This window comes from Phyllobates terribilis, unplaced genomic scaffold (assembly GCF_046119375.1).
Source record: "Phyllobates terribilis strain yellow unplaced genomic scaffold, ASM4611937v1 Scaffold_171__1_contigs__length_4068163, whole genome shotgun sequence".
Lineage (NCBI taxonomy): Eukaryota > Metazoa > Chordata > Amphibia > Anura > Dendrobatidae > Phyllobates > Phyllobates terribilis.
The window spans coordinates 1,668,422-1,681,249 of record NW_027362931.1 but is presented as its reverse complement, the minus strand read 5'-3'; the positions used below and the strand labels follow the sequence as shown (position 1 = coordinate 1,681,249).

Below are 12,828 nucleotides of genomic sequence, written 5' to 3'. Positions count from 1 at the left end.
GGCAGTGAGGGTCTGAAGCGGAGCCGGAGCCGGCGGCAGTGAGGGTCTGAGGCGGAGCCGGGCCGGCGGCAGTGAGGGTCTGAGGCGGAGCCGGGCCGGCGGCAGTGAGGGTCTGAGGCGGAGCCGGGCCGGCGGCAGTGAGGGTCTGAGGCGGAGCCGGGCCGGCGGCAGTGAGGGTCTGAGGCGGAGCCGGGCCGGCGGCAGTGAGGGTCTGAGGCGGAGCCGGGCCGGCGGCAGTGAGGGTCTGAGGCGGAGCCGGGCCGGCGGCAGTGAGGGTCTGAGGCGGAGCCGGGCCGGCGGCAGTGAGGGTCTGAGGCGGAGCCGGGCCGGCGGCAGTGAGGGTCTGAGGCGGAGCGGGGCCGGCGGCAGTGAGGGTCTGAGCCGGAGCGGGGCCGGCGGCAGTGAGGGTCTGAGCCGGAGCGGGGCCGGCGGCAGTGAGGGTCTGAGCCGGAGCGGGGCCGGCGGCAGTGAGGGTCTGAGCCGGAGCGGGGCCGGCGGCAGTGAGGGTCTGAGCCGGAGCGGGGCCGGCGGCAGTGAGGGTCTGAGCCGGAGCGGGGCCGGCGGCAGTGAGGGTCTGAGCCGGAGCGGGCCGGCGGCAGTGAGGGTCTGAGCCGGAGCGGGGCCGGCGGCAGTGACGGTCTGAGCAGGAGCGGGGCCGGCGGCAGTGACGGTCTGAGCAGGAGCGGGGCCGGCGGCAGTGACGGTCTGAGCCGGAGCGGGGCCGGCGGCAGTGAGGGTCTGAGGCGGAGCGGGGCTGGCGGCAGTGAGGGTCTGAGCCGGAGCGGGGCTGGTGGCAGTGAGGGTCTGAGGCGGAGCGGGGCCGGCGGCAGTGAGGGTGTGAGCCGGAGCCGGGCTGGTGGCAGTGAGGGTCTGAGCCGGAGCGGGGCTGGTGGCAGTGAGGGTCTGAGCCGGAGCGGGGCTGGTGGCAGTGAGGGTCTGAGGCGGAGCGGGGCAGGTGGCGGTGAGGGTCTGAGGCGGAGCGGGGCTGGCGGCGGTGAGGGTCTGAGGCGGAGCGGGGCTGGTGGCGGTGAGGGTCTGAGGCGGAGCGGGGCTGGTGGCAGTGAGGGTCTGAGGCGGAGCGGGGCTGGCGGCAGTGAGGGTCTGAACCGTAAACTGTGTGCTGCAAAACCTGAAGAGAAGAAGCAACAGAAGAAGAAAAGGGATCAAACACGTCACACTGCGGCAGCCAATCACCAACCGGAGCTCACACTGCTAAGCCCCGCCCCCTGATCACATGATGGTGACGTCACCACAGCTCCTCCCGCTCTCAGTGCAGCAGCTCCGTCCTGGTTGTGCGCAGCTCTTGCTCTCTGGTATCAGCCAGCAGCAGGTTTCCGCTTCCCGCCATTCCGGTGAGATTACAGGGAGGGTTTGTGGTGAATCTGTGAGAGGAGAGTGTGGGGTGAGATCAGAGCTGTTCCTGTGGAGGCTCCTGCTCCATGTGACTGCGGCTCCTCAGTGTTGTATGGGGGATGTGCAGCGGCTCCTCCTCACCTCACCGCCCCCGCTGGAGGTGGAGTTACCACGGTGACCGTCCCCCGCTGGAGGTGGAGTTACCACGGTGACCGTCCCCCGCTGGAGGTGGAGTTACCACGGTGACCGTCCCCCGCTGGAGGTGGAGTTACCATGGTGACCGCCCCCCGCTGGAGGTGGAGTTACCACGGTGACCGTCCTCCGCTGGAGGTGGAGTTACCACGGTGACCGTCCTCCGCTGGAGTTACCACGGTGACCGTCCCCCGCTGGAGGTGGAGTTACCACGATGACCGTCCCCCCGCTGGAGGTGGAGTTACCACGGTGACCGTCCCCCGCTGGAGGTGGAGTTACCACGGTGACCGTCCCTCGCTGGAGGTGGAGTTACCACGGTGACCGTCCCCCGCTGGAGGTGGAGTTACCACGGTGACCGTCCCCCGCTGGAGGTGGAGTTACCACGGTGACCGTCCCCCGCTGGAGGTGGAGTTACCACGGTGACCGTCCCCCGCTGGAGGTGGAGTTACCACGGTGACCGTCCCCCGCTGGAGGTGGAGTTACCACGGTGACCGTCCCCCGCTGGAGGTGGAGTTACCACGGTGACCGTCCCCCGCTGGAGGTGGAGTTACCACGGTGACCGTCCCCCGCTGGAGGTGGAGTTACCACGGTGACCGTCCCCCGCTGGAGGTGGAGTTACCACGGTGACCGTCCCCCGCTGGAGGTGGAGTTACCACGGTGACCGTCCCCCGCTGGAGGTGGAGTTACCACGGTGACCGTCCCCCGCTGGAGGTGGAGTTACCACGGTGACCGTCCCCCGCTGGAGGTGGAGTTACCACGGTGACTGTCCCCCGCTGGAGGTGGAGTTACCACGGTGACCGTCCCCCGCTGGAGGTGGAGTTACCACGGTGACCGTCCCCCGCTGGAGGTGGAGTTACCACGGTGACAGTCCCCCGCTGGAGGTGTAGTTACTACGGTGACCGTCCCCCGCTGGAGGTGTAGTTACCACGGTGACCGTCCCCCTCTGGCAGTGTAGTTACCACAGTGACCGTCCTATGCTGGAGGTGTAGTTACCACGGTGACCGTCCTCTGCTGGCAGTGTAGTTACCACGGTCACCGTCCTTCTCTGGAGGTGTAGATACCACGATGACCGTCCCCCGCTGGCAGTGTAGTTACCATGGTGACCGTCCTCTGCTGGCAGTGTAGTTACCACAGTCACCGTCCTTCTCTGGAGGTGTAGATACCACGATGACCGTCCCCCGCTGGCTGTGTAGTTACCACGGTGACCGTCCCCCGCTGTAGGTGTAGTTACCACGGTGACCGTCCTCTGCTGGAGGTGTAGTTACCACGGTGACCGTCCTCTGCTGGAGGTGTAGTTACCACGGTGACCGTCCTCTGCTGGCGGTGTAGTTACCACGATGACCTTCCTACGCTGGCGGTGTAGTTACCACGATGACCGTCCTCCGCTGGCTGTATAGTTACCACGGTGACCTTCATCCACTGGCGGTGTGGTTACCACGGTGACCATCCTCCTACGAGGCTGATAATGAGCGGTCAGATCGGCGGAGGAGGTCGCGGTGGAGTTTGTGGCTTTTCCTCCTGATTCTTCCTGATAAATGTCGGATATTTGGGGCAGAATTCAGTGATTGTCGTTATATCGTCCCCTGTGATCTCCATCTTCTCCTTTATCATGAAGACGCCGTCAGGACGAGATCCCTCCAGCTGATCCAGTGTTCATCCCTCCTTCTCCTGAATGACCCTGAGGATGGACGAGGACGAGACCACCAGAAGATTATTACACTTCACCCTGGAGATCATCTCCCTGCTGAGCGGAGAGGTAACTCCTCTACATTTCTATCAGCTTTATTGTGTTATGTAACAAGTCCGACATCGGGAAGAGGAAATCCAGAAGAGGAAGAGAAGGATTCTTTACTGTAAGAGCAGTGATTGTGTGCAGCTCTCTGCCAGGAGGAGTTGTCATGAGGATTCCCTATAAGAGCTGTAGAGGGGCCTGGATGTCTGTCCTGAGTGTAATAATATTCCAGGTTATGGCCCCAGATTACTGGAGACGGTTATTGATCCTGGGATTTCTACTGATTGTCAGATCTGGAGTCGGGAAGGAATTCTTCTCCCTAAGTGTCTCTCTCCATACACAGGATTACACAATAGTGAGGAAGACACCGGGGGAGGGTGTGACTCCCATCATCCATCTCCAGGAGTCAGGAGGGCGGTGCCTGGACCCCATCACAGAGCCTCCCCCGCACCCCCCGATACATGAGAGGAGGAAGAAGAAGATCCTAGAGCTCAGCAACAAGATGATTGAGCTGCTGAGCGGAGAGGTGACTGCTGGGACATTATACAGGACAACACTGGAGGATTCTGGGTGATGACCGGAGAGGTGACTGCTGGGACATTATACAGGACTGCACTGGAGGATTCTGGGTGATGACTGGAGAGGTGACTGCTGGGACATTATACAGGACAGCACTGGAGGATTCTGGGTGATGACCGGAGAGGTGACTGATGGGACATTATACAGGACAGCACTGGAGGATTCTGGGTGATGACCGGAGAGGTGACTGCTGGGACATTATACAGGACAGCACTGGAGGATTCTGGGTGATGAGCGAAGAGGTGACTGCTGGGACAATATACAGGACAGCACTAGAGGATTCTGGGTGATGAGCGGAGAGGTGACTGCTGGGACATTATACAAGACAGCACTGGAGGATTCTGGGTGATGAGCGGAGTGGTGACTGCTGGGACATTATACAGGACAGCACTAGAGGATTCTGGGTCATGAGCGGGGAGGTGACTGCTGGGACATTATACAAGACAGCACTGGAGGATTCTGGGTGATGACCGGAGAAGTGACTGCTGGGACATTATACAGGACAGCACTGGAGGATTCTGGGTGATGACCAGAGAGGTGACTGTTGGGACATTATACAGGACAGCACTGGAGGATTCTGGGTGATGACCGGAGAAGTGACTGCTGGGACATTATACAGGACAGCACTGGAGGATTCTGGGTGATGACCGGAGAAGTGACTGCTGGGACATTATACAAGACAGCACTGGAGGATTCTGGGTGATGACCGGAGAGGTGACTGCTGGGACATTATGCAGGACAGCACTGGAGGATTCTGGGTGATGACTGTGTCGTTGTTGTCAGGTTCCTATAAGGTGTCAGGACGTCGCTGTCTATCTCTCCATGGAGGAGTGGGAGTATCTAGAAGGACACCAGGATCAGTACCAGGAGGTGATGATGGAGGAGCTCCGGCCTCTTACACCAGGTTCGCTGTAGATGACGTGTAATGATGAATCTCCCAATTTCGGCTTTTCTCCTCTTTTTTTGCCTTGTACATGTGACTCTTGTGCTGCTGTTCTCGCTCCCTCCTTGTCTCGTCTTCTCCGCTCCCCTCCCCCATCGCTCACACAGGAGAGTGATTGTCCGCAGCATTTGATTTTACATTCTGTGGATAAATCAGCAGATTTCCAATTGTGTTTGGAGGACAATGAAGCCTCATAAGGCGACAGCAGAAGAAATATTAGGAAGATTCATCGCTTCATTACATAATGGCCGATCAGTAATGAGGGTTATGAAGGGTCGTTCCTCCTGAGCTTTTTGGGGTCTCAGGACTTGTTCTGGTGACTGATGGGGTCCTCTATCCCCTGATCCGACGTCCCACACTGGGCGGTTACTCCGGTGATGTCCCTCGGTATCAGTATGGTACAATATAAGGGAGGGCCCTGCTCACAGTCTACATGTTACTGGGAAATAGAAGGAGTTTTGTATTGGACACGACCAGAATAAGATGTTACACGTCTCTGAGGCCTCAGATTTGTAGTGATTTACATTTATTGTGCATTGTTCCTTACAGGGAACCTGTGTGGTTGGATATCGCCAGTAACATGCACATATGGGGTTAATCTGCTGGTTAATAGCATTAGGGAGGTGCCCGGCCGCTGTACTGAGTGTGCGGCACCCGGAAGCCGCCGGCTTTCAGTCATGCAGGCGCCAACGCAGTTACAGTCACCGTACGCAGCACTGAGTGGCGTCTGTAACTGCGCCCGGGACTGAGACTGACAGCCGGCTCAGCAGTGCATCAGTACAGAGCGACCGTCACTCAGTGTCGGGGCGCAGTTACAGCTGTCGCTCACAGTGCTGCCAGTGGTGACTGTAGCTGCACCTTCTTGATTCCTTGGGATTACATCAGGCCTATGCATTTTTTGTGAGGGTGGTAGTAGTGGCGAGGGACTGTTGTGTTCCTACACCCTGGCTCCCTGACAAAGACAAATGTCCCCATTCTCCTGTGCTGTGCGTGTGGTGCAGAACACTCACGTTTTGGTCGCAGATCTCTGCCGTCTTCGGTTTTTCCTCTTCAGTAACCGCCGCACACACGATAGGGGACTTCCACTCCGTTTTATAAAAAAGAACTTTACTTAACAGTCCAACTTCACCATGAGGGAACACGCAATATTGGGCGCATCCTTTTCCAGGTTCATAGTTCATTGCACAGCATATGTTAATATTCACCGTCTGTTTCTCCTGAGATGTCCCTTCCATAGTCGACCTCTTTGGCCTCTGAGACCCTCGCAGTTTTTACAGTCCCGTTCCATTTCCTCTGTACTATTCCCCGTCCGACTTCCCCTTCTGGGAAGATTTTGAGACAAGTTACTCTGCTGACTCCTGTGGACCGTAGGCCCCGAACATTAAGGGAAAGTCGTTTTAGAGTTCCTGACTAACGTCCCTCTGCTGCTGGTCGGACCGGGTTTCTGTGCCCCCTGGACCTCCAGCTACTGCTCTGTCACATCCCTCCCTCAGAACTAACTGACAGGAAAAACCGTTACTCTGCCCTGGCCTAAACTCCTCCCCTTTTGACTGGGCCAATCACCAATCCTCCTTCGGTTGCTGGGCAGACTTCCCCGTTACTCCCCTGCTGCAGTCACTAAACCTCCTGGTAACTACCCCGGCTCCTCCTGCTCTGGAGCTATTGCTAAACACATTAACTGTTTCTATCCTAAACTATTGCGTTCACCACTACACTGTACCCAATTCCTAATAATAATAATAATTTTTATTTACATAGCGCCAACATATTCCGCAGCGCTTTACATATAAGCGGGGACATGTACAGACAATAAATTCCATACAAGGTAAGACAGTTTAAACAGTTACATTAGGAGCGAGGGTCCGGCCGCTTATAATCTACAAGGGAATGGGGGGGACACAGTAGGTGCAAAGTGCTTGTTATTTCAGGTCTGACAATTATAATAAATAGGGATTTTCATATAAAGCTGCATGATCCGGTCATCAGCCCGTATGTATAAGTGCAATAATCAAGTATCGAGTGCAGTTATCGTGTGCATGGAGGGTGTGGAGACAGATGAAGAGTAGGGAGCAGATTCTGAATAATATTTAGAAGGAGGGAACAGGGGAAAGTTGGTTTACTGAGTAGTTGAGGTGGTCGGCTTGTTTAAAGAGATGGGTTTTTAAAGCGCGCTTGAAGACGTGGGGGCTAGGCATCAGTCGGATCACCTGGGGTAGAGCATTCCAGAGAACTGGCGCAGCACAAGAGAAGTTTTGGAGGCGGAGGTGGGAGGTTCGGATTATGGGGGATGTTAGGTCATTTGTAGAATGGAGGGAACGTGTAGGGCGATAGACAGAGATGAGAGAGGAGATATAAGGCGGTACAGAACTGTGGAGAGCTTTGTGGGTGAGAGCGATGAGTTTATATTGAACCCTGTAGCAAATGGGCAACAAGTGCAATGACTGGCACAAGATGGAGGCATCGGTGAAGCAGCTGGACAGAAATACGACCCTGGCTGCTGCATTCAGGACGGATTGGAGAGGAGAAAGTTTGGTAAGAGGGAGACCGATCAGAAGAGAGTTGCAGTAGTCCAGACGAGAGTGAATAAGAGTGACAGTAAGAGTTTTAGCAGTTTCAAAGGTGAGAAAAGGTCGGATTCTGGAGATATAAAGGAAAGGTTAGTGTCGAATATGACCCCAAGGCAGCGGACGTGCTGCTGGGAGTTATGGTTGAACCCTCCAAGGTAATTTTGATGTTAGGTAGAGTTGGGTTAGTAGAGGGGGGAAACACGAGAAGTTCAGTTTTAGAGAGATTCAGTTTAAGATAGAGGGAGGACATGATGTTAGAGACAGCAGACAGACAGTCCTTGGTATTTTGTATTAGGGTAGGGGTGATGTCAGGATAAGAAGTGTATAATTGGGTGACGTCAACATAGAGATGATACTGAAACCCAAATCTGCTGATTGTTTGTCCAATAGGGGCAGTGTATAGAGAGAAGAGGAGGGGGCCTAGGACTGAGCCCTGCGGAACTCCGATAGTAAGGGGACGAGGAGACGAAAAGGAGCCGGCAAAAGATACAGTGAAGGAGCGGTCAGGGAGGTAGGAGAACCAGGAGAGAACGGTGTCCTTGAAGCCGATAGAGCGAAGCATAGTGAGGAGGAGCTGGTGATCCACAGTGTCAAATGCTGCAGAGAGATCCAGGAGAATCAGCAGGGAGCAGTGACCTTTGGATTTAGCTGTTAGTAGATCATTAGAGACTTTAGTGAGGGCAGTTTCAGTGGAGTGTAAGGAGCGGAAACCAGATCGTAGAGGGTCGAGGAGAGAGTTGTCTGAGAGATAGCGGATTAGACGGGATTGGACCAAGCATTCCAGGAGTTTAGAGATGTAAGGAAGGTTAGAGACAGGTCTGTAGTTAGCAGTGCAGTTCTGGTCCAGGGATGGCTTTTTAAGTAAAGGGGTTATGATGGCATGTTTAAATGAGGAGGGAAAGATACCTGAAGAAAGGGAGAGGTTAAATATTTTAGTCAGGTGAGTGGTGACCACCGGTGAGAGAGACTGCAGGAGATGTGAAGGAATAGGGTCACTGTTGCAGGTTGTAGGTCGAGAATAAATGAGAAGCTGGGTAACTTCTTCTCTGTAACAGGCTCAAAGATGGCTGGTGTGTTTGAAGGGCGGCAGGGAAGGGGATCCAGGCACTGAGGAGATTGGGCTGAGATGTCCTGATGGATGTGGTTGATTTTTTCTACGAAATAAGTGGCCAGATCCTCACCGCTGAGGTTGGTGGTGGGGGCCTGTGCATTAGGTTTCAGGAGGGAGTTTAAGGTTTCAAAAAGTCATTTTGGATTGTTGGACAGTGAAGTGATGAGGGTGGTGAAGTAGGATTGTTTGGCCAGATGAAGGGCAGAGTTATAGGTTTTGAGCATGAATTCATAGTGGATGAAGTCCTCTGCTAAAAGAGATTTTCTCCACTGACGCTCAGCACACCTTGAGAAACGTTGAAGAAAACATGTTTGCATCGTGTGCCAGGGCTGCCGTTGTCTGTGTCGGGTCTTTCTGCATGTAGAAGGTGCTGCTTCATCTAGGGCGCTCTTCAGTGTATTATTGTATTGTGACCATGCCAAGTCTGGACAGGAGAGGGAGGAGATGGGGGTTAAAGATGTGTGGAGATTGTCCATAAGCTGCTGTAAGTGGGGTGTCCCGGGGTGAGGAAACAGTTCTTGACAGAGAAGAAAACAAGGTTGTTGTCCGAGAGCGGGAGAGGGGATTTAGTAAAGTCATGCCGCGAGCAGAGACAGGAGAAAACCAGGTCCAGAGTATTCCCGTCTTCATGTGTAGGAGAGTTAGAGGCCGAATGAGGAGGTTAGAGAATGTAGATGAGAGGCAGATTGGGAGAGGGGATCATTGATGGGGATATTAAAGTCTCCCATGATGATGGTGGGGATGTCACAGGATAGAAAGTGAGGAAGCCAGGTGGCAAAGTGATCCAGGAACTGGCGGCAGGAGCCTGGAGGGTGGTACACAGTACGTTTTCACTCGTACCCTTACCCGAGGCTCGGTGACAGTGTCATGTCAGATCACAGATGTATGACCAGGCAGTACTGAGAATACTTCTGTATTCTGCTGCATCAAATTCCGAGCCTCCCATCGCTGCTGTTTAGTGAGAGCATCACTTATTTTAACCTCACACCCGACCTCGTCCCTGGCCGGTGTCAGAGGGTTCCTAGACGGTACGACTGGCGTCTCATCCGTAATCAAACATTCCCGGACTTTCCAGGCTTTTAGCAGGTTCACATGATACAGTTGTTCCGGTTTTCTCTTTCCGGGCTGGTACACTCGGTAATTCACCTCCCCCACCTTTTTCCGGACTTCATTTGGCCCTTGCCGCTTGATCTCCTTGGGTAGCCCAAGGTGGCAGAACATGGCAAACAGCTCGCAGGGGATACGTATTGCCTCCGGGTAACGGGTGGCATAATCTACTACCACCAAAATATGTTGGTGGCCACGGGCAGATTTTACTATAGGCCCCACCAGATTCAAAGCAATCCGCTGAAAAGGTATCTCCTATAATGGGTAGAGGTACCAATGGAGTCCGGAAATTTGCAGTGGGTGTGGTAAGTTGACACTTGGGACACGACTCACAATACCTCTGCAAAATACGTTCTTTTGTTTTTCTTTCACCCCTAGGTGTCCACCCAGCGTGTGTGTGTGTGTGTGTGTGTGTGTGTGTGTGTGTGTGTGTGTGTGTGTGTGTGTGTGTAAGAGCCATCTCTAGTAGCGCCTGGCGGTACGACTGGAATACTGCTAGCTATTCCACCACTTCATCCCGGATTTTATCAACTCTATATAATAGATCCTGGTTGACAGCCATGCGCGGGAAAATCGCCTCTGCACCTGGTTGCTGAGGCACCCCATTTATTTCTACCACACTTTCTCGTGCGCAGGCTAGAGTGGGATCCTGCAGCTGAGCTGTCCCAAAAGTACCAGGGGACACTTCCAGCTCTGGGATCGACGGGGTCTCCTCAACCTCTCCTGCCAATACCTCTAGGGGAACCTATCGGGGTTACACTCTGTCCCTAGGTCGGCGACCCCCTACCGCAGGTATCCCTGACTCGGAATCTTTGGGTTCTGTGCCCGGACATTTACCCTGGGAGGGTTAATTTTGTTCTCCCACAGGGACCAGTACAGGGGCAAGTATCTTCCCAAAACAGTCCCATCAGGAAGGATCTTCACCACTCCCACCACATGTTTCATCTCCCCACACGGGGTAGAAAAAGTAACCTCTGCTGTCGGGTACTCTCGGAGGTCCCCATGTATGCAAACAACCCGTATGAAGTCCTGAGTGGCCGTGTACCGCCCGATCAGGCTAACCACCTGGTTTAAAGTACCCGGGTCCCCTTGCCGCACCCAACACTGTATAGCTGCTGGCTGAGTTCTCTCTAGCCGATCGACCACCACCCTCTCCACCATCTGGGCCAGAGTCAAAGTCTGAGGCTGGAGCCACCTTTTAACTGGCTACAGCAAGTCATATGCCTGAGACCTGGTGGGCCGGGCCTCCACAAGCGTCCATTAAAACACCCGTTGGGTGCTCAAATATGTATTAACTCCCAGTAGGGCAAGGATCTCACCTTTCAGCTTCCCATAGTCCTGGTCATCATCGCAACTCAGGCCAAAGTAGGCCTTCTGCGCGTCGCCTATCAGAAACTGAGCCACCATGTCAGCCCACTGGGAAGTTGGCAGGTTCTCCCACTCCGTGGTGTGCATGTAGATGGTGAGGAAGGCTTCTACGTCATCCTCCGGACTCGGCTTCCTCAAGGTTGAACGGACCTTGTCCCGGGCCTCACAAGTTTCTGGGGTCGGTGCTGATGGCGTCTCTCGCAGAGCCGCAGTCTGCTGCACTATCAAGTCATTAGTGCGCTGCTGGTGCTGCTCCTGCTGTTGCCTCTTGAGATGCTGGTGCTGCTGGGTGAGTACTAACTGCTTTAGTAGCCCCTCCATATCAGCAGGCTTGAGCTGTAGCTTTGCAGACTTGATCAGACATGCTGCTTTTGGGGTATGCCTCAGTTCACACTGCCCGCATTCTCCACCATATTGTAATGAGGCAGTGACCCAAGGAAAGTTCAACTTTAAATGTCTTTATTTGCACAATGTCCTCCGGATCGCAGCCGGGTGATCCAAACAGTCCGTGTAAACCTGCCGCCGTTTCACTCGGGTGCGCCAGTTACGTTGCCTTCACAAGCCTTTGTTGCGCCTTCACCCAGGCTTGCATTGTACATCGCCTCCTGCTCTGCAGCTTAGCAAACAAACCACTGACACACCCAAACCTTTGCTGAAGGTTTTTTTATGGATTCTGTGGCCGTGAGCCACTTGTAAGACTCGGCTGGAGGGAGTGGACCGCCCCACTGCCCCCCTGCAGATCACTCCCAAAATAAAAGCCCACGCTGGGTTTTCTTGAATCCAACTTGGTCAAATAGTTTGACCAAGTCCAAACTTTACTTTTATTTTGCTCTGCAGCCACAGGTGTTTCTGTGACTCCAGTGCACTCCAGCGGGTTCAATGTGCCTCTATGAGCATCCTGGGGGATACATACCGTCCCCCGCATATAATTCCCCTCACTGCCTCACGACTGTAATACAGGGATAAAAACCTGTGATCCCAATGTATTACCTGTGACAATACAGCTTTTCTTCTCAGTTATTCCAGACGATTAGATTTGTTAAATCAAGAGAAATGGCATTTATAGAAGGGCCGGATGATTTTTTCACAGTGAATGTCATTGTAGGTTAAAATAATTGAAAAAGAATGTAGAACTTGTGGAGACCGGTTGGACTTGATGGACCTGAGTCTTATTTAAACCTATATAACTATGTATTCAAGGGGTTAATCGCAAAGGTCAGAGTTTAAGCGCCGATCGCTGCAGGTACAGGTAGATGCTGGATATTGGGAAGGGAATAAATACTTTATAGGAAAATGTATATTTTATTAGAACAGATGTTTTTCGGTCATTCCATCTGAAAATAACTATAAAGTGAAGACCCCGATGGGCTCATACTGGGACCCCCTCACATAGACTCCTCGGGTGCTATTATTTTCAACAATAACGAGGTTAAATAGCCGGAGGTTTACTTATTTCTAGTTCTCAGAAGGAAAAAAAATCCTCAGACGACCCCCCATGGGGAATCGGCATGTGTCCCTTATTCATTACCCTGTGACTATGACATAAATCTGTGTTGGGAGTCCTCCTATAATCCATGTGGTGACGGCTCGGAGGACTTGCTTCTCCCGCTGCTCAGTGACTGCGCTTCTGTGCACTGCTGATCACCATTATTGGCATCCCTTCATTTTTTTCATGGCCTGTACAATATCTTCAGAAATAATGAAAGTTACAGTATATCCTTAGGATTTTTTTAATTGGTGGTCCAAAGTAATACAACAATAGAACATTGTTTAACCTCCTTGTGGCAATTTCAAAGAAGAAACCGAATAAACAGCATGTGCAGCAATAAAGGCCCCCCTAAACCCCTAATTAATACTTGGCAGAAAAACAAGAACC

The 12,828-nt window shown here is 53.6% G+C and overlaps 1 pseudogene; it reads left to right on the top strand.

Annotated features, from left to right (window-relative positions):
• The window catches only part of LOC141212356 (uncharacterized), a 186,917-nt pseudogene that overhangs the window by 157,665 nt on the left and 16,424 nt on the right, over positions 1-12,828 (top strand).